We start from the raw sequence: 22428 nt of genomic DNA, 5'->3' as shown, positions 1-22428 counted from the left end.
TGGGGGTTCCTGGAACAAAAATATGTTTGATATGGGAGTCCGCGGGCAAATACATATCAGTGTATTCTATAAAAAATTTTACTTGAGTAAATTTGCAAATGTATTGGCATCAAAATATACATGAGATGTAAAACATTATGAAATGGCCTGTTTCATAATGCTTTTCAAAAGTTTATAAACGTCAAAATCTTCCGAAATTAGCTACTGTATAAGCTCGAGCTTGTAGATCGTCTATTTTCAAATAGTAAAAAAATAGTGCTTAATAAGTTAATGCATGTCTTGCAATAATATTCCAAATCTTCTAAATAACTAGCAACTAAAGCTGTCAAAAACATGTAGAGGAATACTATTACCTCTGAGAGGAAAATATCGCCTTTCAGACATGTAGTGGAGTAGAAGTAATAATGGAGGTACTAAATGTTTTACTAAAAGTACCTCAAAAGTACAGTATTAAGTAAATGCACTTAAAATACTATCCACCAGCGGACATCAGGACAAATGCGCCAAGACAACATGTCGGATACATTCAAGAGAAAAACAGTGGCCAGGGCCCTTCCACACTCCTGTAATAAATCATAATAGTTAACCCATTTAGACCGGGAAAGAATCTGTCATTTTTAGATTTCTTTGGCTATTCGAAAATAGCAGATCTACAAGCTCATCAGCTATCAGCTTGTAGATCTGCTATTTTTGAATAATCGTGCAAATTTGTGCAAATCTTTGTAACTCGAACATTTGTAACTCGAATCTTTGCTTCTGGGGATTCTACAAATGTCTAGCAGTTTTCTGAAAAAACGTACTGTATGTTGGTATAATATCAGTGGTTCTCAAACTCTTTCATGACAAGGACCCCCAAAATTATATATACTTGGCCGCAGACCCCCATCTCAAAATATGTTGTTCCAGGGACCCCCTCAGAAGCAAAGATTTGAGTTAAAATGTTCGCTTTAAAAATATATATATTCAAATATTTGCACAAAATAGCAGATCAGATCTACAAGCTCATAGCGCGGCACTCGGTGCCGCGCTATGAGCTTGTAGATCTGCTATTTTTGAATAGCCCAAGTATAAAATATGGATAAAGTGGTTGCACAGATGCGTTCCCGGTTTAAATGGGTTAAATAAATAAAATAAAAATGACTTTGGGGGGGGGGGGCAGGGGCGCATCTGTGCCTCCGAACTAACTCTCCTCTCAAGGGTGAATAGCCTAAGCGCTCAACATACTTTCCCTAACAGCAGGGGGTTCATCATTCTCTGCCAATTTAAAGTAAATCGGTACACATGAGGATACTACTTTAGCCCTCGGCAAAAAAAAAAACATCTGTAAAATCGGGTGGGCGACTAGACTAGAGAGGCTGTTGCGTGGCCATTTGTCTCTGCGGCAGATCAACAGGCTTCATTGAATTACGGCTAATCAAAAAGTCAGAAAGAAAACGGCTCCTGTCATTATGTGTATGACAAGCAATTATTCAGCCATTGATCCCCGGCGTCATCAGCATTCCGGTGGTGGGGTTTAATTAACGACGCCGTTTGGGCTTAAACCTCCCCTCCTCCGCATTTTAACTAAGGCAGGGTTTCTGAGAATTTAGACCACCCCCGCCCCTTTGGAGGAAAAAAAAAATCTATAGGACATAACATTTCATTAGAGCAGTGGTTCTAATGTGGGGCCAACAGAGGGGTCCAAATGGACCCTTACGGGTCTGTAATTCTCGGAGCATACGAAAGGAACCAAATGGACCCTTACAGGTCTGTAACTCAGAGTGTACGAAAGGAACCAAATGGACCCTTACGGGTCTGTAACTCTGAGAGTGTACAAATGGAACCAAATGGACCCTTACGGGTCTGTACCTCTGAGAGTGTACGAAAGGAACCAAATGGACCCTTACGGGTCTGTAACTCTGAGAGTGTACAAATGGAACCAAATGGATCCTTACAGGTCTGTAACTCTGAGAGTGTACAAATGGAACCAAATGGACCCTTACAGGTCTGTAACTCTGAGAGTGTACAAATGGAACCAAATGAACCCTTACAGGTCTGTAACTCTGAGAGTGTACAAATGGAACCAAATGGACCCTTACAGGTCTGTAACTCTGAGAGTGTACAAAAGGAACCAAATGGACCCTTACAGGTCTGTAACTCTGAGAGTGTACAAATGGAACCAAATGAACCATTACAGGTCTGTAACTCTAAGAGTGTACAAATGGAACCAAATGGACCCTTACAGGTCTGTAACTCTGAGAGTGTACAAATGGAACCAAATGAACCCTTACAGGTCTGTAACTCTGAGAGTGTACAAATGGAACCAAATGGACCCTTACAGGTCTGTGGCCAAACACATATCAAACTGGGGGGGGTCCTTTAAATAAAAAATAAATAAAGTTGAGAATCGTCACATCAGAATCATTTGATTTTACAGTCGGAGAACGAGAGAGAGAAGAGTCCACGTGAGTGTGGGAGAGTGCACGTGAGTGCACGTGAGTGTAAGAGAGTGCACGTGAGAGCAGGACAGAGCGAGTGAGTGAGCGAGCGAGCGAGAGAAAACAATAGCAGTGCTCATGTGCAGTAAATCTACACCCTCCGGCTATTTCGGTATGAACCTACAAATCAATACTAGATATCAATGCAGCTACATTGGGTGTGTATCCATGAGAATCCACAGCCTGGGGGGGGGGGGGGGCACGCATTATGGGGGGGCTGTGTTAGTGTGACCCACATTACTCACACAAGAGACAAATTGATTTAGTCATTTCCACTTGTATGATTTGTGAGTTTATACTGCGTTCAGAGCTGTGCTGTCTGAAGATGACACAGGCTGGTGGTACACTGTTAAAGGGATATTTCACTTTTTTTTGTTTTTTTGCGGAATTTTTCCGTCTACTCAGGCTTTTGTGAGCACCCCAGACAGTGTTTAAGTTGCTTGATTCAGTATTTTGATATTTGATATTAACCCATTGTAACTTCAAACACCATTTTTAACCATGTTACCAGAACCCATGTCCTTGGTTCTGGTGACTCGTACTGTCCTCCTAATATGTGAGGGGCCATGTTTTAATTTCCCCCCCAAAAAATATAAAAAATACATGACAAAAATAATTGAAAAAACACGGTCTCCTCACGTATTAGGACAACATCAGTCACCAGAAACAAGGACGGGTGTTTCTGATGAATCTAACATGTTAAAAATGGAGTTTGAAGTTACACTGGGTTTTGTATAGGAAGGGGGCGTGTCTGATAAAATGAATATCAAATATCTAAATACTAAATCAAGCACTTTAAAAACTGTCCGGGGTGCTCCCAAAAGCCTGAGTAGACGATAAAATGACCCAAAACGAGTTTGAAAGTTTATTCATTTATTTATTCTGGCAGTGAATGAGTTAAGTTAGTGTTACCCCAACTTTAACCACTTAAACCCTATATTGTCTGTCGGGTGGAAACCTCATATGTCCAAAACTGTTACTTTTCAGGATTCAAATTCAAAAGGCATCAAAAGTAGCAGATTGTGGATCTGCTACTTGTGTGACGCTGTAGTATGATCAAGTAGGCCGTTCTTTTACGAAAAAACACAAAAAGATTGAATATTTAGTTGACCGAAATTGTACCGACGTGACGTCACGTTCGGTACAATCCCTCCCTCCTTTTTTTTTTTTTTTACTTTTCCCACACGACACAGAACCAGGAGATAACATGCATACAAACTGGCTCAATAGCGCCCGTGCCAAACAGGACAATGTGGTATTGCAGGTGAAAGTGCTTTATAAGCCAGAGAGAAGTTAGTTGGAATGAGTATATCTGAGGCTTGATTTAGGCTCAAACCTTTTGAAAAACGTTTGAGGGACATAAACAATATATTAAATATTACACTTTTTTTTTTTAATTCATGGTGTAGATCCTTTAAACATCTGCATTTACAAGAAGTCTTACACAATTAGACAATGTAAAAAAAAAAACATTTTGATCCGCGACAACACAATATTCTATGTTTTGGGTCTGCGAGACTCTAAATCTCATCAAATGGTGGTCCGTGGCTCAAATACTGAATAAATAATGGACCTTGATATGAAAAGGGTTGAAAACCACTGCTCTACACCAAATGTCTTTGCCCCAGAATTGTGTTTTAAGTTAAAATTTGTCAGCCTCAAAATCAGGATCCTTTTGTGCCCGTTATAGGTACAGTAAGGGAGCCTGAAATGGCCCCGTACTGGCCCCTTAATATTGGCTGAATGGTTCTCAACCAGTGGTCCCGGGACCACCAGTGGTCCTTGGGGGAGGTACCAGGGGGTCCCCAGCTAAATTAGCTAACATAGTGTCACAATCATTTTAAGCACTTAGCTTTGGCTCTTCAAAAATAGCAGATCTACAAGCTCATAGCATATTTATTATTATCATAGCTCATATTTTTGAAAAATCGTGAAAATGTGTGCATATCTTTGAATATATATATACTTTTAAAGCGAACATTTTAACTCAAATCGTTGCTTCTGAGGGTCCCCGGCACAAAACATTTTCAGATCGGGGTCCGCGGCCAAATCTATATCCATTTCGGGGTCCTTGGCATAAAAAAAGGTTGAAAACCACTGCAATAGATAATTAACAGAAATACCCCAAAAAACGTGTAGCCTAAGCACTACGGTGCGGTCGAGTCCAAATAGACTCAACTATGTTTTTTGTGACGCCGAGCTCGAGCAGAAAATGTCTTCTCTTGTTCGCGGCCGATCGATACTGTAAAACAACGAGCAGCACACTTTTGATCAGCCACGTACCGCCTGATCAATACGTGAATGGGGACCGCCATGTTGGTGCCAAGGACAGAGCTGATTGCTATTGGATTTGTGATGAGCTCAAGTGTGCAGCATTAAGCTCTAATTGTCTGGCAGATTAGCATGCCAAGCCTGTGGTAGCAACAAACGCACACGCAGCCACACACACACACACACACACACACACACACAGCCACACACACGCAGCCACACACACACACACACACACACACACACAGAGTAGTCATAACGTATTCAGTGCTTCTCAAACATTTTCATGTATTTGGCCGCGGACCCCCCTCCCCATCTGAAAATATTTTGTGCCAGGGACCCCCATACAAGATTTGTGTTAAAATGTTTCAACAATATTCCAAAAGTTGGCATCAAAATGTACTTAAAGTACCGAAAGTAGAAAGTAGCCATTATGCCGAATGTCCCGTTTCACAAGTTTTCAAATGCATACAAATCTTTTGAAAATAGCAGAACTTTCAATAGGGCTGAAGTGGGTAATAATAATTGTAGTGGAGTAAAAGCACAATATCTGCCTCTGAGATGTAGTGGAGTAGAAGTAAAAGTATTGACATTTGGAAATACTCCAGTAAAGTAAAAGTACCTCAAAATTGTACTTAAGCACAGTGCTTGAGTACTTAGTCACTTTCCACCACTGGCTGAAATGCACGTTTTCCTGTTACTGTACACAGCACAGGGGTGGCTATAAAAAGGTATATGACTGCAAGCGGACTGGAGTCTTATTACTGCTTACAATTATACGTTTTTCTTTTACTGTTTGATAAGAGATACTGATAGCTCAGTAATGTGCCACACTATAAGGATAAAATACATAATCGATGTACATAAAACCACAGCTTCTTTCAATGCCATTGAAGTCTCATGTTGTCGTTGTCGGGCAGAAATCTTGTATCGCATACGTTTTTTTCTTTTTTAAATTAATGCCCTACCTTTAATTTATGACATTGTCGTGCAAAAGTAGCGGAAATAGCTGATCTACAAGCCCACAATGCGTCGTATTGTGGGCTTGTAAATCGTCTATTTTCGCGACTTTTTCACTTTTGAAAGTAAAACTAAAAGGAGGTCAAGTGCAGTGGTGGTCAGTACATTTACTCAAGTGCTGTACTTAACTACAATTTTGAGGTACTTTGACTTTACTGGAGTATTTCCAATTTTCAGTACATTTACTTATTCTATTATACTTTTACTCCACTATAATTATTTGAAAACTTTAGTAACTAGTATACTTTTTGATTATTATTACAAAACATACATTACCCATTTCAGCCCTATATACATTTCGTCCATTTGAAAATAGCCGATCTACAAGCTCACAATGCGTCGCATGTGAGCTTGTAGATTTGCTATTTTCAAAATATTTTTATACATTTGAAAAGTTGTGAAATGGGACATTCTGCATAATGAGTACTTTTACTTTTGGTACAGTTTGGTACCAATGCTTTTGTATTTTTACTCATGTACATTTAGAATTCCAGACTTTTACTTGCAACAGAGTATTTCTTCATTGCAAAATTGATACTTTTACTTAAGTAAAACAGTTCTTCCACCACTGGTCAAGTGTGTCTGTGGGTTTTACAAATATTAAACCAATGAAAAGTATAATTTTTTCATTTTCTGAACAGCTTTTGGACAGTCGGTTTCCACCCGACAGTGACAAAAAAACACAATAAGTGAGAATATGGAGATAGGTGGTTTCTGCCCGACAACTACTATACAGTACTGTACCATAGCGCCACCTGCTGTGTGGAGGAACACCTCCTCTATATTTCACTGCAGCACCTGAGAATGCAGTCTCCCATTGCTTTCTCCTCCTCATCTTTATATACGTGGGGGTTATTGAAGTACGGGGACACTTTTAAAATGTTCCTTCTCTTCCACTTCATTAAAAATAGCATCGGCTGAGAGTCGTATTTCAAGAAGCACTCGAATAGAATGCAGTCTGACGAGCAACATTCACCTCACCTTCATCTGTCTGGGACAATCTTTAATCAACTCAGAGCGGGAACGCATCTGTGTCATTTTAAGATTTGTTTGGCTATTGGAAAAATACCATATATACAAGCTCATAGCACGGCACCGAGTGCCGCACTATGAGCTTGTAGATCTGTAATTTTTACAATTACAAGGACATGCCCAAATTAGGGACGTAGAGAAATGGAGGAAGTGCCAACCGGCTCGAAACATAACTTTTTTTGATGGTAACAAACCCAATATTACCTTTGGAGCATATTCCAGTGGGCGGTCTCTATTTTTCTATTGTTGTTCACTTCTGCCCTGCACCTGTTTTTTAGTTTTTTTGGACGTGCGTGCTCGTCCATTTGCTGCAAATTAGTGATGTCACATTGAGCAGGTGCGGCTAATTTGTGCCATTTGCGTTAGCTGAATAAATTACACTACACTATAATCGTATATCGAAACAAAGTTAATATATGGAGATGAAAGGTTTCTACCTGACAGCAACGATGTTAAACATACATTTACACATGCTGGGTGTATGTTTGTCCAGGACATCTTTACCTTTCATGGCTCAGTCAGTGCCGTTAATGGTCTCTCTCCTCCTCATATAGAGGGCTTATAATAGCCCCCGCTAGCTGCAGGGCTGCGGCAGATGGCTGCTTAATAACATATAGTGCTGTAATTGATGAGAACTTAAATGGTCCGCACGCTCTCTCTCTCGCTCGCTCGCTGGCTGGCTGCATTGGCCCCCGCTGTGTAAAAAGCATAGCCAGGCTCGTTAAGAGAGCTACCGTTGCTTTTAAATGGACCGGGGGCTCGTTTGGAACGCTTACCATTGCTTTTAAATGGACCCGGTACTCGTGCGAGTTGACCCTTTAAAGGTGGCCTGGCTTTAGTGGTGCATTTAGACCGAATGCACCGTGTTTTTTACCGAGCTTTAAGTGTTCGCACCTGCATCCCTCTGATGTGTCTAAAACCACTTTGAACCCCCACGATCCTATTAGGAAAAACGTCAAACATTACCAGTGCTATGAAATGAACCGAAGTGTCCGTCCGTCTGTCTGTCGTCATCGCTTTTTTTCTCTTCAGTGGGTTGACCAATCGGACTTGCACATGAACATTGACCATATTTAGGGAGCGAGGAAGTCAAATTTTCCCTTTCCCCAAATGTAACTCTATTTATTATTAGCATTTTTGCCACACTCTGATCGGGCTGAAACCTTGCCCAAATTTGGAGTCATGTGTATGATGCGTCATAGAGATATGTCATAGATGACTATCGTAATAGTAATAGATGACCGATGACAAAGGCTGGTCACATGAAGTAGTCCACATTCGAGCCACGCCGTCCCTATGTTGAGTCTGAGATCCACATAATGTTTTATTATTTTTTTAACACTTTGTGAGCTTGTAGATGGGCTATTTTCTCTTTTCGATGTATGAACTTAAAGGGATGGTAAAGTAATGGAAAAATCACGGCCCCTTCACACATTAGAATGTCCTTCTAATGCATGCAGGCACTGTGATTTTTCCATTACTTTTTTCATTTATTTTGTTTATGTTTATTTGATTTGAAAGTGAAATATCCCTTTAAGAATGAGGGAATCGAGTGGAAAGGTACCGTCCTTTTATCATGCATTCCTGTCACATGGAGAAGCTCCTTGATATGACCAGACTGTCACACACACACACACACACACCGTCCTCAGCAGAATGTAGTAGAACATTATGCTTTGTCCGTTCTGTTTCGCTTGCACTCCTCTATCAACCTCATATGAATGAAGCCAATGAATAGCCATAGTAGCAAATGGTTCATTATATTCAAAGTTAAGAGTTACTCCACAGCATGATCACTACTTGCTACTTTATCAAAAATATGTTGTTATTTAGGATTAATGCACCAGGACTCACAAAGAATAGGGCCACTATTAAGAGGAGATGTACTGTGGTAAATGATAGTCTACTGTAAGTAGACCCCAGCAAGATATTACAATATCCCTGTCGTTCTGCCTAGAACCTGAGTCTATTTCCTTACAATACATGTCAAAGAGGCCGGCCACACAAAGCAACTCAGTGACTAGTCGTTTTCATTTCAAAGTGCACAATTTAATCTTTTAACCCATTCAATCCGGGAACGCATCTGTGTCATTTTTTATTTCTTTGGCTATTAAAAAATAGCAGATCTACAAGCTCATAGCACGGCACTGAGTGCCGCGCTATGAGCTTGTAGATCTGCTATTTCTGCAAATGTTTTCTGCCATCACATTTTACCGTGCGCATTCTCATTGAAATGCATTGACCATATGTCCCGCTGTGGCCAAGTTTGGCGAGAACAGTCGTGCAACAAACCTCCCCGCACACAATAAAGCGCGCGAGCAGCTTGTCTACAAACAAGACATGTATCCAAGAGGGGGAGAGATGAAGAGGATAGTCTGTTGTTTATCAGCTCAATGACGTGTGTTTTCCCTCTACTCGCATATAGAGCTTTTTCACACCTGACGTGATAAACATCGTCGACGGGTCTAGGTTTATTTCCTGTTCCCAGTGTTTGCAGCACAACACAGGAAATGAACCGGGACCCACGCTGTTCCCATAGCAACTAAGACGCGCACGCACGCACGCACACACACACACACACACACACACACACACACACACACACACACACACACACACACACACACACACACACACACACACACACACACACACACACACACACACACACACACACACACACACACACACACACACACACACACACACACACGTATCGTCCCATCGGAAACGTTTGTGCTACGGGCCTTTCCTCAAATCAGTGGTTCTCAAACTTTTTCAAGTCAAGGACCCCCAAAATGATAATATATATATATATATTTGGCTGCGGACCCCCCATGTGAAAAGGTTTTGTGCCAGGGACCCCCAGAAGAGAAGACTTATGTAAAAAAAAATAAAAAAATACTACACACATTTTCTCTTCTGGGGGTCCCTGGCACAAAACATTTTCAGATGGGAGGGGAGGGGCGGGGTCCGCCCCAAATACATATCATTTTGGGGGTCCTTGGCACAAAAAAAGTTACTGAATCAGAAGGCATTTGTAGAATCGGCCTCAGGCCTTGATGGCTTGGCGCTCTTGGCTCTTGTCCAATGAGAGACAGGAACGAGTCGGGAGTGAGCGAGCGAGCGGTGGGTAAAGTTCAGGTCAAATCCATGTAATTGTTGCTTTGGTAGAATCACTCTCCAACGCCTCCCTGAGGGGAGCTCAAACCCAGCCATAAAAAAAAACTAAAAAAACAAAACAACAAACTACGCCTGGCTGAAATTGAGATTGATCTGCTCATTGATTTCTTCCACACTTTTTTTCCCCCAAGCCTTGATTTTTCTTTTTACAAATATCATTGCTGTCGGGCAGAAAACAAGCTCGCAACACTTGTGAGCTTGTAGACCAGCTATTGTCACTATATTTAAAACATTTTGAAAGTGGAAAAAAGCAGCACTATGTAACTTTCCTCTTCTACCCCAGATTTGAACCTGTTTTCCTGCTCAAATGCTGACATTATTACCATGGAGCTAATAAAGCTGGCCTAATTGCTCAGGGGATAAATTGAATCTAGAATTCGAACAGCTTTGGACATACACGGTTTCCACCTGACGGTTGATATGAAACTCGTGTATTTATGTATTCTGCCATACATCTTTTTTTCTAATAAACAGACAACACTGGGTTTAGACTTGACCACGGGTCAAAGTGAGATAGTTTAGCCTTTCTGAACAGATATATAAGCTAGAGTCTAGCTTATATATCTGTCAGCGGTTCCCAAACTTTTTAGCTTGTGACCCAAAAGAGGAAGTCTCCCGGAGCCCAAACTAGTGAAAAATGTCCGATCTACAAGCTCTCAAGCTTGTGGAAGCTTGTGGATCTTCTATTTTCTTTGTTTGTTTTTCTTATTTATGGAATTCCTTAGATTTATTTTGTTATTTGACTATACAGTATATATATTTGAATGCATAAAAAAATAAATATAATAATGATAAAAAAATGATAAAATAATGATACAAAAAAACTAAATGTAGGAAACAAACAATAAAGGGATATTTACTCGCGAAAGGAAGTAAATACTGAAACAAAACTGCTGTATTTTATTGCGTCAACGTTTCAATCAAATCAGATCAATATATTTACTCGAGACCCATCAAAATGAGTCCGCGACCCATGGAAAGAACGGGTCCTGAACCAGTGTTAGGTAAAAAAAAAGGGGCCTGGTAGGTTTGCTGAAACAAGGGGGAAGGGGAAAAACAGCTCGCAGCTTATTGTAATTTCTAGCACAACAAAAAAAAGCTTCAAAATTCAACAGCATCCATCCTGAATGTCAGATAGCGGGAATGTTATTTATCATGCCACTGGATTCATTTAAAGCAACATGCTACACCTCCAGTGGAGCGGGGAGAGGAAAGGTGGAGGGTGGGGGGGATTCTGGCTCCCGTGCCCACACGCCACGTGCATCTAAATCAGCGGTTCTCAAAGTTGGGGGTCCTTGAGGGGGTCCTTGAGGGGGTTCCAGGGGAGTCCCCAGCTAAATTAGTTAATGTGGCGTTAGAATCAGTTCAACGACTTTAAGCCATTAAAAGCTGGGAAAAATCAAGCAGATCTACCAGCTCACAGATCTGCAATTCTTAAATGCTCTTTAAATATATACATATTTTTAAAGCAAACATTTTCAACTGAAATCTGTGTTCTGGGGGTCCCTGGAACAAAATCATTTTGGGGGATCCTTGACAGGAAAACCGGATTTAGACAAAAAAAAAAATAGAATCGGCCTCAGGTCTCAAAAACAGCAGATCTACAAGCTCACAGCGCGTCACTTCGTCACTCAACGTGTCGACTATCGGCAGACTAAACTTCTTATACATAGATAACGTGTAGTTATATTCATTTGGTTATTTGTACAGTCCAAATAGTAGCCTGAGGAAGCTCCTTCTAAAAACCAGTGTGTGGATTCATTTGAGAGCTGAGGAATGACATGAACTGAACTGAGACTTCTACTGTTTTATAATAAAGACGACTCTGTCCCTGTGACAGTCGACTGACCTTCAGTAGAAAGACGTCCCCCCCCCCTCCCCCCCAGAGTGCAGCATTGAAGTGAAAATGAAAATGCAAGGCTGGTTTTCAGCGCGGCTACGAGCTCGTATATCTGCTATTTTTTTTTTTATTGTGAAAATGTGTGCACATAAAGCAAACATTTTAACCCAAATCTTTGCTTCTGGGGGGTCCCTGGAACTAAATATTTTGAGATGGGGGTCCGCGGCCAAATACCTATAATTTTGGGGGTCCTTGACATGAAAACAGTTGTAGAACCACTGATATTACAGCAACATAAGTAATTTTTTTCAAAAAAACTGTTAGGATTTAGAAGACATTTGTAGAATCCCCCAGAAGCAAAGATTTGAGTAAAAAAAGAGATTTGCACAAGGTTTCACGATTTTTCAAAAATAGCAAATCTACAAGCTCATAGCGCGGCACTTGGTGCCGCGCTATGAGCTTGTAGATCTGCTATTTTTGAATAGCCAAAGGAATCTAAAAGTGACACACAGATCCATGCGTTCCCGGTCTTAATGGCTTAAAAAGGCGAGAGGACAGTTCTATCACATTTGAGAGATGAAAGGGAGATGTTGAATTAGGTTATTTTATCTACTTGATTAAATATTGAAACATGTGGGACACTATTTATTCTTAATCAAACATACTGTACCTCGTAATGCTTAGCACATTGACTGCCTGAGATTAAAACATCGTTTTTTTATCCCCAATGCCAGCGTTTATTAACTTAAATTGACGATCTTTGAGGAGCCGTGGAAGCCACGTTGTAGACACTGTAGTAAACAAAGAGTGTCCGGGGGGTGGGGGAAGGTCTCCTCTGTCCACCGGAGAAAAAACTATTTTACCGCGAACGGCCATTTTGGAGCGATCGCCCGTTGAAAATGGCTGGTTTTCATAACAACAAAAAAATAATCTGTGTTTTTCTACAAATCCTAAAGTTGGAGCTTTCTCTGAGCGCCGAGGGATCATTCCTAAGTTGTGTTAGAGCGCCCTCTAGTGGAATTGTCTTTGGAAAGAACCATACTGTATCTGCGTTCTTGGCAGGCAATGTGTTAAAGGAGCATTTCACCCCTGGAAGAACTTCGGGGCACTCAATGTTAATAATATTTGTAGTAGATAACAGTAGCAAAATTTGAAATTTGCACCCTATGGCCAGAAAAATATAGAAGTCTGTGTGTTTGACTGGGGTTTGACCGGACTGCTGCATTACTACAATGACCATAATGCTTTGGGGCACTTCCCTTCCTTGTGGGGAGGGGAGGCTGTGTGGGGGTGTGGTCTACATTGTAGTCAGGAAATAAGGTGAGATAAAGAGACTATGAGTCAAATGACTCATAGTCTCTGAGGATATGGATAAAAATAGAAAAATACAGATAAAACACAAAAAACACACCAGGATCATGTTTATGGGTCCTAGTCCTAGATACAAATAGGGGTTTGATGCAAAATCTGCAAAATGTCCCTTTAATATACAGGTACGTAGCAGACCAGAGGCAACCATCTTAAAGGGTGTACTGTAAGAGAATTATGGTTGGGGGGAGGGGGGACAAGTTTTTACGTAAAAAGTTAAAGCTTTTTTGTTTTACTCCGCTCATCATCATTGCTATAGAGTGTGTGTTCAGTAACGGGGGTCTTCCACCCTGTCTCTCTCCAGCTCTTTAGTAAACAGAAAATGCATTTTTGGTTCAGTATACCAGATATTAATTTAATCCAGTCAGGAGAGAGAGAGAGCCCCACAAATACACGTTATCAGCTTCAATTTTACAATGTTCCAGCTCCAACTGTTTCCATCAGTTCCAATTTTGATTGTTTATCCTATATCCTGTATGAGTTCTCTCCCCTGATTGGATGAAATTTGGTGTCCCGTAACCGTGACCCATTCAAACCGGGAAGGCATCTGCGTAACCACTTGAACCATTATTTTATACTTTGGCTAATCAAAAATAGAAGATATTATTGCTGTCGGGCAGAAACCAGCTAACTCCATTTTGACGCTTTAGCATTTCCCCCCCCATAAATCAGTGCTATTGAACACCCTTTACGTCTGTGTGTTGGTAAACAAATATTGAACAAATGAAAAGTATTAAAAAGCGCTTCTGACAAAACCAGCTAACTCCATTGGATCCTTAAACTTTCTGCTAAACCAGCTAAGTCCACCAAAGGGGGGTGGAGTTAGCTGGTTTTGCTGACTCCGGGCTCCGCCCCCTTTTGACCTCCAACCTCGTTGTGAGCTTGGAGATCCATTCAGCTGTTCTTATCAATGATGAACAAAACCTCCTAACTCCACTTTTTGTTTAGTTTTGGTCATTTCCTGAAAAATGTACATTTTGGAGTAGGCTGGTTTCTGCCTGACAGCAGAGATATACAAGCTCGAGCTTGTAGATCTGCTATTTTTTTTAAATCGTGAAAATGTGTGCAAATCTTTAAATATAAATATTTTTATAGCTAAAAAATGTTCTCACATCTTTGCTTCTGGAGGTCCCTGAGCAAAAGCATTTTACAAACATTTGCTTAAAAATACATACAGTATATATATATATTCAAAGATTTGCACAAATATTCCCACAATTAAAAAGAAATAGCAGATCTACAAGCTCGTAGCGGTGCCGCGCTATGAGCTTGCATATCTGCTATTTTTAAATAGCCCAAAGTATAAAATAATGGTTATCGCAAAAATTTTTTAAAAATAACACAGTATGCGTTCCCGGGAATTGAATGGTTTTAAAGAACAAGAGCTGCAAAAAAAAGTCAATAGATCAAACAACTAGGGCCTGTACTATTCACAACTGGCCGCTATTAAACTCATCCCATAGTTTACTCAGGAGGTTCATTTACTATAGATGAAAACTTGGAACAAAGTAAAAAAGGAACAAACAAAAACAAGGTGACATGGGGATTCGTCCGTGCCAGGGGGGGGGGGGGGGGGTGTAATCTTATTACGGCGATCGATGTAGAGCTTGATTGAGCTCTTCAAAGCGGCGGTGGGGAGTGCTGTGGGGGCCCCCCGTCAGCGCCGTTAGCTCCGACACAAGAGGACATTTGGGAGAAATTGCTCATTAGCGATATTACGCGCTCCTTCAACTTTTGCTCATGTACGGGTACGTTAGCCCATGCAATCCGGGGACGCGTCTGTGTCATTTGAGATTTTTAGCTATTAATTCATACTTTGGGCTATTCAAAAAATAGCAGATCTACAAGCTCATAGCGCGGCATGAGCTTGTAGATCTGCTATTTTAGAAAAATCGTGAAAATGTGTGCAAATCTATGAACATATATATATTTTTCTAAAGGGAATGTTTTTGACTCAAATCTTTGCTTCTGGGGGTCCCTGGAACAAGATGTTTTCAGATGTGGGTGGTTGGCCAAATACATACAATTTTGGGGGTCCTTGACATGAAAAAGTTTGAGAACCATTGATATAGCAACATATGTTTTTTTTCAGAAAACTGTTAGTATTTAGAAGACATTTTGTAGATGCGTTCCCGGATTAAATTGGTTAAGAAAATTGATTTAAAAAACAAGACTATGGACAAACACTTTAGCTTCAGGACAATATAGATATATCGTTGCTGTTGGGCAGAAACCATCTATCTCCATATTTTTACTTTTTGTGTTTTATTTGGTCAATTTATGCCCTTCTTGATCATACTACAGCGTCACACAAAAGCGTCGAAAGTACCAGATCCGCAAGCTTGTAGATCCAGTACTTTTGCCGTTTTTGAATTTTAATCCTGCAAAGTAACTGTTTTGGACGTATGAGGTTTCCACCCGACAGAGACAAAATGTATACTCCATTAACTCATTCACTGCCAGAAAATAAACATCGTCTATAGCCGACACTTACACTTACGATTTTCGAGTGATTTCACTAACGTTTGAAAAATCATAGAACGTTATTCTTCACAACGATCCACCCGCCGATTGCTTTAAAAGACGTAGGGGGGGGGGGGGGGGTCTCAGAGAATCGGAGAAAAATTGTGCCTCCGCGATAATCCATTCCATAGATATGGGCAGTTGAATGAGCGGTGGTTTTCGCCCCAAAACACTCCTAAGCCAATAATTTGATGACCGGCAGAGTCTCAAAGATTTGCTGCACAATGAGCTTGTAGATCTGCTATTTTTGAATAATCGTGAAAGTGTGAGCAAACATTTTTACTGAAATCTTTGCTTCTGGGGGGGGGGGGGGGGGGGGGTCCCTGGAACAAAATATTTTCAGATAGGGAGGGCGGGTCGGCGGCCAAATACATATCATTTTGGGTGGTCCATGACATGAAAAAGTTTGAGCACCACAGATCTACAAGCTCACAGCACACTGCAACGCTTGCTAATCTAACTATTGTCGGCGTTAGGGTCCAAAATGACAAAAATATTTGTGTGTTGACATCCTCACAAGAATAGTAATACGTGTGTGCGCGACGTGTGCACTGTGTGTGTGTGTGTGTGTGTGTGTGTGTGTGTGTGTGTGTGTGTGTGTGTGTGTGTGTGTGTGTGTGTGTGTGTGTGTGTGTGTGTGTGTCTTGACATTGCTAAATGTCAGTGCCCGGCATCAGCCAGCCTCACAGGTGTCTTCAAAGCCATCAGACGCTGTGGCCTCTGGCTGACATTTACAACCAAAAGGGGTGTCTGCGTCTTTCTCATCCCTTTGTGCCCTCACAGCGTCCATCAAAACCGGTGAGAATAGCAGATATATACACAAGCTCATACAGTGGCTCATACAGAGCTTGTGTATCAGCTATTTTTTGAAAAATCATGAAAATGTGTGCAAATCTTTAGGGGAAAAGAATATATATATTTTTTTTTTGTACTCAAATCTTTGCTTCTAGGGGTCCCTGGAACTAAATATTTTTAGATGGGGGTCAGCCGCCAAATACATATAGTTTTGGGGGTCATTGACATGAAAAAGTTGCGCACCACTGATAATGTAGCAACAGAGGTTTTTCAGAAAACTGTTAGGATGTAGAAGACATTTTTAGCCTCAGGTCTAAATGGTTTAAACGGTGCTCGGGTGGCACAGCGATAAAGTACCTTGCCCACCACCGCCGATCATACGACTTAGCTGAGCGTCTATACTATACGAACACAATTCGCCACGTTCCCGGTGAGGGAATACAGTGTTTGTTCAGTAACAGGGGTCACTCTCCAGCTATCTAGTAAACAGAAAACACATTTCCAGGTCGGGTTTACCAATTTAATTCAATCAGGAGAGGAAAAAAACTGTTTTGAATTGTAACCACTGTAAATATTGGAGCATGTGATGAAAATGCAACATCACAACCCCTGGGACAGTGGGTTTCTACCCTTTTCATATCAAGGTCCATAATTTATTTGGCATATGAGCCAATATGTTGTTATCGTTCGACACAATTTTGTCCACAAGAGATAACAGGCAAACGTTGATAAAAAATAACAATTCTTCTACATTCTCTAATTGTTCTTGTAGATTAAGTAATGCCAGATGTTTAATAATAATTACAAACTCTTAAGAGCGTAAAATGAAACCAAATGGACCCGTAAGGGTCATTTGGTTTCATTTTACGCTCTCAAGAGTTAAAGGGATAGTTCACCCAAACGATTACTTTTTTTCTATTGATTACACTTGAATTCATGGATATTTTTTTGTTTTTGTCACATTCCTAAGCCAATAATTTGATGACCAGCGGACCAGTAGGCAGCGGTTCCGGTAGGAGACACAAAGGAGACTCTTTGTGTCTCCTACCGGAACCGTTGCCGGTCAAAAAGTCTCCATGGGGTGACTAATCGATAGGAAAAAAAACATTTTGGGGGTGAACTATCCCTTTAAAGATCTACTAAGGGTCCATTCGGTTACCAACACTCCATCATTTAGCTGGGGACCACCTGGAACCCACTCAATGACCACTGGTGGTCCCCGGGACCACTGGTTGAGTACCACTGCCCTACGAAACCAGGCTGCTTTCCACCGCATCAGGCTCAAACGAAGACTTCTCTCTCCATGTCCAATCAATCAATCAAAGCCCAGACACACACCTCAACCTGAATCTTCTCAATCATCAGCAACAACGACACAGAAGGATGAACGACCAGAGCCTTCAAAGCTATTTATTTTTTTCCCACCCTTGAATGCCAAAAAAACGACTTTTCAATCACTTTAAATTAAAAGATAACGTTTTGTATTTATTTATCATTCATTATTATATAACGTCTCTGTTCGGGGGAAACCTCATATGTACAAAGCTGGTACTTTTATGGATTTCAGAATTTATGGATTGCACTACTGCAATGTAGAAGTACTCTGTTACAGGTAAAAGTCCGGAATTTAAAACTTACTTGAGTATCTGCAAAGTAACTAGTAAATACAGTTTTCAAATAATTGTAGTAGAGTAAAAGTACAATATTTGCCTCTGAGATGTAGTGGAGTAGAAGTAAAAGTACGGACAATTGGAAATACTCTGGTAAAGTAAAAGTACCTCACAATCGTACTTAAGTACAGCGCATGAGTAAATGTACTTAGTTACTTTACACCACTGCTTTTGTGTGACTCGGTAGTGTGATCGATTAGGGCGTTAATTTACGAAAAAAAAAAAAAAGGTAAAATACGGAGATAAGAGGTTTCTGCCCGACAACAACGATAATTATTTCCCATGCAGGCATCTGGACCGGCGGTGACAAAACAGATGATGGGATTGCTATAGCGAGCTGCAGTGGGCACAAAAAGTGAGCGGAATTTTAATATGCAGAGTCCCATCTGCACGCATTAATCTTTATTGAACTATAATTTTGCGGCTGGCCGGGACTCTGTGACACAGCAGCTATCAGTCATGTTTTATTTTCATATATCAATTAAGGAAAAACGGCCCTTTTATGGTTACCAATGTCAAGGGGAAACGCATTGGCGGGAGCCATCGTATTCTTGTTAGATGATGATTGCAGGTCGTCAAAGGTGGACAGAGTACTGCGGCCCCCGGTACTTTGAGTCAAAGTATGGATACTCAAATATTACTCGACTACCAATCTGGGAACCCAAAGCCAAATGAGAATGAAAAACAGCACCCTCTGCTGTTTGTGCTATCTCATCTTGGCTCTGGGCTAATGACAACGTGGCACCCGTGCGCAAAGGAAACCGGGGTTTTGGTCTGCCTTCAGCTTTCACTTCCGGTGGTGCCACTATTTTTTCATTCCCACTAACAATATTTCTACACGGAACACTAACACCACTTCTCCCAGAGAACATGGATCGTTTTGGTTATAAGCCCACTTGTTTCTATGATGAAAGAGTAAGTTAAAATTTGAATATCTTTCCGTGGTTTTGTCTGCTCCGCGGACGCTATTGTTAAATTAGTTTGGGTTTGTTTCGAGGGGGAAAGATCGACGGACACGTGAATCCCGCCCACTACATTTGATTGGGTAAAGCGCGGCCTGCTTCCTGATCTGAAGGCACGCCCACTTGTAGCCCAGTGCGTACATGTTATGACGAGCCTTCACGACAGATTCCAACGCAGAGCAGAATCTGTTCTTGAGAGATTACTCGACTACAAGCAGTGGTGGAAAAAGTACTCAAATGTTTTACTTAAGTAAACGTATCAATACTGCAATGTAAAAATACTCTGTTACAAGTACTGGTATCAAAATATACTTAAAAGTACAAAAGTAAAAAGTACTCATTATACAGAAGTTTTCAAATGTATAAAATCTTTTGAAAATAGCTGATCTACAAGCTCACAATGCGTCGCATCGCGACGCATTGTGAGCTTGTAGATCGGCTATTTTCAAATGGCAGAAATGTATATACTGTAGGGTTGAAGTTGTTAATGTATGTATGTTTTGTAATAATAAACAAAAGTTTCAAATAATTGTAGTGGAGTAAAAGTACACTATTTTCCTCTCAGATGTAGTGGAGTAGAAGTAGAAGTTGACTTAAAGTACAGTACTTAAGTAAATGTACTTAGTTACTTTCCACCACTGACTACACGTGAAAGTAGCTTTTTTTTTTATGTACTTGAGTACTTCAAGTATTCAAGTATCTTGTACAAATTATAAAGTATATTTCCTTTTTAAAATCACTGCATTGCTGTGACTGAAAAAAACTGTGAAAAATTGCAACTTAGACTTTCCAGAAATGTAAAATATATCAATACAAATGAAAATAGCTACCCTACAAGTCCCTGTGACATACAGTACTAGCGTCATGTCCAGGGGGTGTATATGTATGTATGTATGTAGCCTCACGCTACATAAACAGGAGATAGGTTCCTGCCCTATGGGCCTCATGGCTCGGCAAGGCTTACTTACAAGCTCATATCACGCCACTTTGCAGCGCGTTGAGAGCTTGTACATTATGTTTTCACTATAATTGAAATAGGGCTTCAGTGGTTAATTCATATAGTATTTTTCCCTTCCTAGAAATGTAGTTCAGCCAAAACTTATAATATTTATCTTTGAAATGTAGTGGAGTGAAAGGCATAAGTATCCAAAAATACAAATACTCAAATAAAGTATAGATACTAACAATAAAAAAAGTAATACAGTGATGTTTCCATCACTGTGTGCACCACATTCAAGTTCAAATCGATGCTCGCAGATATGGAGGGCCTCGTGACATCAACAGAAGTTGGATATTCGATTTGAGGAGATTGAAATGCTGATTGCGTTCACCTAAACTGGCAACCGCCCGCAGTGATGTTGCTTAACCCATTGATACCTGGAACGCATCTGTGTCACTTTAGATTTCTTTAGACTATTCAAAAATAGCAGATATACAAGCTCATAGCGCGGCACCGAGTGCCGCGCTATGAACTTGTAGATCTGCTATTTTTGAAAAATCGAGAAAAAAAAGAATTGTTTTTTTTTTTCAATTTTTTTTTAGGATTTAGAAGACATTTCTAGAATCTTCTCAGGTCTTAATGGGTTAAGCCACTGAAGTGAATTAGCATAAACGTTAAGCTCTCGTTTCAATCTCCTGCCCCTCTAATCTTTCAACACTCATCTCTTTTTTTATAGCATCCATTTCATCATACACCTGTACATATTCTATCCTCACTTTCTGGGGATAGAATACGTGCAGAATCTGTCAGCACCACTACCTTAAAAACATGTAATGTTGTTGCTAGTAGGAATAAACACAGAAGCACCCGGGAGGAAGTGGACTTAGAAAGGGGAGGAGCCAAACCGAGTTCCTGTTTTACACAACAAAAAACTAAACAACAGGAACCCTCAGAGGCAAAAACAAAGGAAAAACATACATATTTTTTTTAAACTAAATGGGTTCCCAGATTGTTTGGAACATCTAAAATGTTTTCACTTAGACATGAATTGTCTTGTATCGTTTTTTTTATTATTATTGTTTTTACTTGAGTACTAGACCAGTTGTTTTCAACCCTTTTCATATCAAGGTCCATTATTTATTCGGCATTTGAGCCACGTACCACCATTTGATAAGCTTTAGCCTCTCAGACCCAAGACTTAAAAATATTTTGTTATAGTTCGATACGATTTTGTCTACATGTCTTCTTGTCTCCATGCTGTGTTGATGTTGGTACCAATAGGAGAGATAACAGGCAAACGTTGATCAAAATAGCAATTATTTAATTAAGTAATGCAGGTGTTAAACAATCATTTAACTCATGAGTGTAAAATGAAACCATTTGATTTCATTTTACGCTCTCGAGAGTTAAAGATCTATAAGGGTCCATTTGGTTACCAACTCTCCATCATTTAGCTGGGGACCACATGGAACCCCCTCAAGGACCACTGGTGGTCCCCGGTCCACTGGTTGAGAACCACTGGCTCTTTTTCAATTTCAATATCCTCTCAACATAACTCCTTCCAAGTATATATAGTACCAGTCGAGGTAAAACGGGGTTGCATTCAAGCTAGGACATGCATTAGTATCACGTTGTGCGATCGGAGATTTTGGGAACGGATTGTATCGATTGCTTTTGAGATCTTTGCACATCTCCGGTGTCGAAAGGGCCCGTCTTTATCGGCCTGAGGTACAAGTAATGAGTAATGTTTCTCTCTCCCAAAGTATCCGCTCATAATATCATATCCCATTTCGGGGGGGCCGGCCCCGCATATCAGGTGTCAAGCCGATGTGTTTCATTTGGCGTCGGGCGGAAACCTTGTATCTCCATGTTTCAACTTTATTATCGTATATGTCGGGTAGTCTAAATTCAAAAACATCAAAAGTAGCAGATCGACAAGCTAAAAATGTGGCACTTTTTTGTTTGGTTTTGGTTTTGTAAATGAATGCCTTGATTCATCACACAACAGCGACGTGCAAACGTAGCGAAAATGGCTGATCTACAAGCTAACGACGTCGTAATGCCTTGTGAGCTTCTAGATTGGCAATTTTTGAAGAAGTTTGAAAGTAAAAGTGGTTACTGTAGTGTACGTGTGTCCTGTGGGATTTATAAGCATTAACCCATTAAGACCGGGGACGCATCTGTGTCATTTTAAGATTTCTTTTACAGAAATCGTGGAAAATGTGTGCAAATCTTTGAATATATATATATGTTTTAAAGCGATTTTTTTAAAACTCCGATCTGTGCTTCTAGGGGTCCCTGGAACAACATATTTTGAGATGGGCGTCCGTGGCCAAATACATATCAT

At 40.5% G+C, this 22428-nt stretch overlaps 1 protein-coding gene across 5 annotated transcripts in view; it reads right to left on the bottom strand.

Moving 5' to 3' along the window:
- atrnl1b (attractin-like 1b) overlaps positions 1-22428 on the bottom strand; it is a 149095-nt gene that overhangs the window by 27097 nt on the left and 99570 nt on the right. The window lies entirely within an intron of this gene.

Source organism: Gymnoscopelus braueri (genome assembly GCF_963280865.1).
Source record: "Gymnoscopelus braueri genome assembly, chromosome: 17".
In the NCBI taxonomy this organism is placed as follows: domain Eukaryota; kingdom Metazoa; phylum Chordata; class Actinopteri; order Myctophiformes; family Myctophidae; genus Gymnoscopelus; species Gymnoscopelus braueri.
Note: the sequence above shows the minus strand (reverse complement) of the source record. Positions and strands in the feature narration are given on the sequence as shown.